Here is a 5,930-nt window from a genome sequence, read left to right as displayed (position 1 = left end):
CCTGTGTCAGCTTGTTTGTCTCCTTCATCTAAAACAAAATATAAAGTCATCATAAATACCAGAGTAGTGGTTTGGCCACAGAAAAGATAACTCTATATCTAAGTGTGGAAATTTAGTATACATATATTTTACAAGTTTTAAAATGTTGATAAGTCATCACTTTCAATAAGCTAATATTTTCATAATTAGTACCATGCAAGAGAATACAACAAAATTTTCATTATTATCAATCCATTTTTTCCTGAAAAGTTTATTTTCAAATACATTTAATGTACATGCATGTAGTACATGTAGCACATATGAGTGAAGGCGTTTGATAAAATAAAGGTATCATACCATGATCTCCTTGTACAGCTGGCCCTAAGTCAGATCTTAGTGATGTACACCAATCAAGTAACTCACTACGTGATTTAGCAATATCACCATCCATGGCTGATTTATGTAACTCATCTTTGAGTTGTTTGGCCTGCTTCAGAGCAGCAGGATATCGTTTCAGAGTGTTCATTATAGCAGCTTCCCATCTCTTACTGACAACTTCTTTGTCATCATTGATACGATACTCACACAATGTAGGACTCATTGCAAACTGTGGACAAGTGTCCTTTAGAAGCTCTGACAGACCAGTATGTTCTGAGATGACAACTGGAACACCAGCAGCACAAGCAGCTAGACCAATCACATCAAACGGATCACTCATCTTTGTATGCAGTAGAAGGTGACACTGTTTTAGGTCATCACAGATTTGGTCCACTTCACCATTTGGATACAGTTTAATGCTTAAATTACCCGATTCTGCCGTCTGGGAAAGGTAGTCTTTACATTTACGAAGTATCTCATCTGGAACACCTCTTAACTTCCAAGTGGGTTTTTCAGAGTCATATTCAAAGAAGTTGGCAACTCTGCCCATTGTATATGCTGCAGTGTTAAACTCCTCCAAGCCCTCAATGTTTCGTATACGATATATGGATAATATTTCCATTTTTGAGGAGCTTGATCCATCTGGTTGTATGTTTTCAAATCTGCTGTCTGGCCATGGTATGTACTTGAAATGTGGTCTGCTAGTTGTTAGAGCACGTAGTTTATTCTGAACATGTCCATATACCCTTGGTCCCACAGACACAACAGCTGATGCCATCCTTAAATCTTCCAATACAGCTTTCTCCACTTCCTCGATTTGGCCTGACCTCAATGGAAGTTCCTCAGGAATCATGTACACAAATGGCATGAATTTGGCTGTTTGGAAGAGTTCTTGCTGAATAGTTCTAGCTGCAGTTGTAGTAGATAACTCCCATGATGAGTGACCAACTATGAGATCAAAGTTTGTGATACTTCCCAATTGAGGATAATAGGATTTGTGCAAAAGTAGCCAGTCCACTTTTGGCTCCTTATCCTTGATGTACGAATTAGGCTTTGGTAACACAAGTTGTACATCATGTTTCTTTGCGTCTTCCTTTTCCTCATCTGAAGCTTTCAGAGCTGTCAAGTACACTTTGACTCCTCTCTTGGCATGGTAAATGCAAACATTTCGTTGGATCATTGACAGTGAAATACATGTATCATGGCTGTTTGGCCACCATGATGTACCTACCATCAACATTCGTGTCATTTTGCTGCAAAATAATTACATATACACAATGTTAGACATTATAGACTGTATAGTTTAATGATGGTGGATGTCTGGGTTAGTTTTTTTTAAGCACAACTGAATTGATAAGATTCAGGAGCGCTTTAGGCAAGGTGCAATGTCTCTGTCTGTCTGTCTGTCTGTCTGTCTGTCTGTCTGTCTGTCTGTCTGTCTGTCTGTCTGTCTGTCTCTGTCTGTCTCTGTCTGTCTGTCTGTCTGTCTGTCTGTCTGTATGTCTATGTGTGTATGTGTGTTGATGACTTAAACCCCGTTGAAAATATTATTTTGACAAAAACCCAGAAAAAACCTGAAAATGACACAGTCATCGTGGCATGAACAAATGAGTCTGGATCTGGTGAGAGGCTCCCGGAAGTGCTTTTCTGCAGATTTTGTTCTAAACATTTTGAGTAATTAATTGGCCCTAGCAACCATCATGACCACGCCCTTAGCATCAATTAAATGGCAATGTACTTGCAAAAATAACATCATCTGGTTGGCAAGTGAGTAAACATTCAAAAAAAAGGAAGGCAAATATCCCTATAAATATCCCATTCAAAACTTGTCCCCTGCAAATAGCCCATAGAAACAGCCAAACGATTTTGTATTTCACAAAGATAACATGGATTCTTACAAATTTACATGCATTCAAAATATTGTATGCAAATATGCCTAGCAACAAAACCACTCCAATTGCAACAGCCAAATGATCAATATATTGCATAAATAACAGAGATTAATAGACAAACGAATACACATTTAAACAATGCATGCAAATATACCTAATAACAATACAATGCCCATAGCAGCAGCCATATGGTGATGTATATCGAAACGATAACACAAGGGATTCGTAATCATGTGAAAAAAATGTATGCAAATATGTATAGCAACATGACTATGTCCATAACAAGATCAAAATTATCGCGTATCTTGCAAAGATAACAACGAGGCTGGATACACAACTGGATAATCATTCGGCGAATGTTCACCTAATAGCACGGATCAGCATGTGGATAAACCGTTTATACAAACTGTACAGTTGTGCCTTATCGCCATTGGCGCTATTTTTTGGAGGTGGAGGTTTATGTTTTTTTGGTATTTTTGTTTAAATTGGCTAAGGGAGCGATCAGTTTTTACGGCGGGGGGGGGGGCGGCAAATCAGAGGGGGGTCACCTCAATTAGGGACTCAAAGAAGGGTGGTCATTATTTTTACAAAGTGAAGAATGGCGGGGGTTACCTTATTTTCAACAACTAAATGTAATCATGAGCCACACTGCTGTATTTACATTTCCATACATTTTATTGGAAAACAAATGTATTTGCACAAAAACCATAAATAAATAAATAGCTATAAATATACATTCAAATATAACATAAATTCTTTGTCTCTTGATAATCCCATGCATATGTTATGGAGTCACAACACTACACTATGGCCACTTTTCAACAACAGTTTTGACTCCTCAATATTGCACGCCATGAGTTGCATTGTGTCATCATGTGGTATAAAAACGTGTATGCGTAGCTCTACACGTAACACATAAGAAATGAAACACCTTAAAATTTACTGGATTGACTCTAAAATCTGTGCCTCCATTGACCTGAACATGTTGAATTGTGCACAAAACATAACCAATTTAGGGTGAACATACTTTGAAACAATATGTGGCAAACACTCTGACTGAAAGTGCCTGACCTTGCATGTGTCTAGATATTGGATATTCAATGTTCATGTATATAGTTAGCTTAGTTCCCATACATTCTTCTACGTATGCGTTATGATTACTACATCTCCACTCATGTATAGTCAAAGTTACCAAAAAAAACTGTTAATCTGGCTAAATCTGCTGGGCCAGGGGTAAACAGAGCATGTAAAAATATATTACAAACTGACGGGCTGTTGTAAATTGTTACTTCATTCATTCACTTCATTGCAATAATATTCACTACGGAACTCTAACTACAGCCTGAAACTAAATCATGTGGGACAAGATAACGTTATCACGTTTATATGAACACTGTTAGGGATGAGCTTAGATTTCTGTGCTAGAGTGATGACTTTGATTACATTAGTGGAGATGATCGTCGTAATCGTAATACATACTGTATATACATGAACTAGACTAGTACATAGTGTATACATGTAGTTCAGTCTACACTATAATACCCCTCGATTTCAAACTAAGCTTTTGCTCATAACTAAACTTTCTACCTATGAAATCTGTACCATTACCTAAACGCTACATTGTCTACTTTTCATTATAACATAAGCACTGTGTCTCTCAATACATCCCATGACTTGTCAATGTTACACTCCATGAGTTGCATTGTGTCATCTAGTGGTATAAAAAATGGTATGTGCACACATAACACATAAGAAATGCCTTCAAATTTCCTAGCTGGACTGACTTTACAATCTGTACCTCCATTGACCTCAGCATGTTGAATTGCACACAAAATATAACCAATCTATTTTGTGACAAACTTTCAAATAATATTCATCATCATCATCAACATCACCAACGTCATCACCATTATCATTATCACCATCATCATTGTGGTTGTCATCACCAACACCATCATCACCACCACCATCATCATCATCATCATCATCATCATCATCATCACACTGCTCTCCATTGAAATACTTCAGTTTCAATTCATCCTACAACATATTTAGTTTTGTCTTGGCTGAGCCAATAAATACATCACGTTGCAACACTTCATACAGATACCTCATGTCTCTAATACCAATGGCGGTACTCAAGTTTTCAACATCAATTCCATTGGCTGAAGGGCTTATTCGGTTCATCAAACTCTTCACACCACTTTCAAATCTGGTTTCCTTACTTCTCTTTGCCCTTCCTCCTGTTTTCTTTTGTCTTTCTGCTCCGCTTTCTGGTGGATGTGTGGAGACCAGTGGAGACTCTTCTTAGCTTTGTAAGTGTTTCTTCAAGTTCAGTGCTGAATTCATCACACTGCCTGTGTCGTCATGTATGAGTGTGTACTTGTCTTTAAATGTCTGTACTTCCTTACCCATCTCATCTTTCATTTCAGACATTTCCTGCAAACCCCTTTCGATAATGGAAATATGGTATGACTTGAGGGTACATTGTATTTTCAGATATCTCCCATAGGCGGCATGATTGGTTGACATTTTAAAGTAAAATGTTCTTGCCACTTCTTTAATAATTGTTTTCTCTCAAAGCGAGATCTTCTCTCCTTGAAGAGATAGTTTTGAAACTGACTCTGAAGGTGTGGATATGCAACCTTATATATATATATCTGGCAATTAGGTGGTCCTCTTGTGTTTAGGGTTCTCATACAGCCATTTTTGCCATGGTGTTTTTTCTATTATAGCTTGTGGACTTGATGTCGATGTGGATGCCCATGGTAGCACTGAAAAATTCATAAAATACAGTACTAAAAGTTATAGGAGTCACCAATAGGTCTGATATATTATAAATGTGACAGAGAAGCATTCACAATGAATGGAGTGTGAAATCATACTTTGATGAAGTATCAAATATAAGGCCTGCACGAAATGACTTGATATAAAACAAAGATATGGCATTCAAAAACCCTAATATTTTGGAGCATCTAAACTATTTGCAATATACGATGCAAAATGTTTAAAAATATTGGAGATATGAATATGTAAATATCACTTAAAAATTGAAACTGTAAACAGTACAGAATTTGCGAAATACTGAATACACAGTTCTTTATATATCAAAACAAGCCTTCATAGTTCTCAACTTGTTAGTATGTTTTATTGAAAACTTATTGCAGCATAGACTAAGCCATAAATCTTAGACATAAAAGTTCTACATGAATATCCTTACCTGACTGACGTAGAGATTTAGTTTGTGATTTTGATTTTTTTTTACTAAGCTGCTCTTCCATACGTTTTTACTTTACCTGCTTCCGCAACTGGGACACCTTCATCTTCATCAATTTAACAAGACCTGGTTTTTGGCTCCCATCAATACCGACATAGCTGAAATCATTGATATCCATCTCAGCAACAACTTCGAGGTTACAGTAACCTTTCCGCAAGAATTCATCTTTACATTAAATCATACCGATTTCCTCAAGCCATTTGATTACTTCTTTAGATGCCTGATCAATGGGCTGTTCAGCGATCTTTACGACAAAATTAGTTTGTCAATCGGCCACAACTTCAGAAACTTTGGCGCACGACACCGGAACACGTGTGTTTGCTTTGTATACTATGTAAATCATCTCCAATGACCCGTAGATACATGTGTGGGGGATTGGGATTTTCAAAAATAGTTTTTTGCGT

The sequence above is a fragment of the Glandiceps talaboti genome, chromosome 9 (assembly GCF_964340395.1).
Source record: "Glandiceps talaboti chromosome 9, keGlaTala1.1, whole genome shotgun sequence".
NCBI lineage: Eukaryota > Metazoa > Hemichordata > Enteropneusta > Spengelidae > Glandiceps > Glandiceps talaboti.
Note: the sequence above shows the minus strand (reverse complement) of the source record.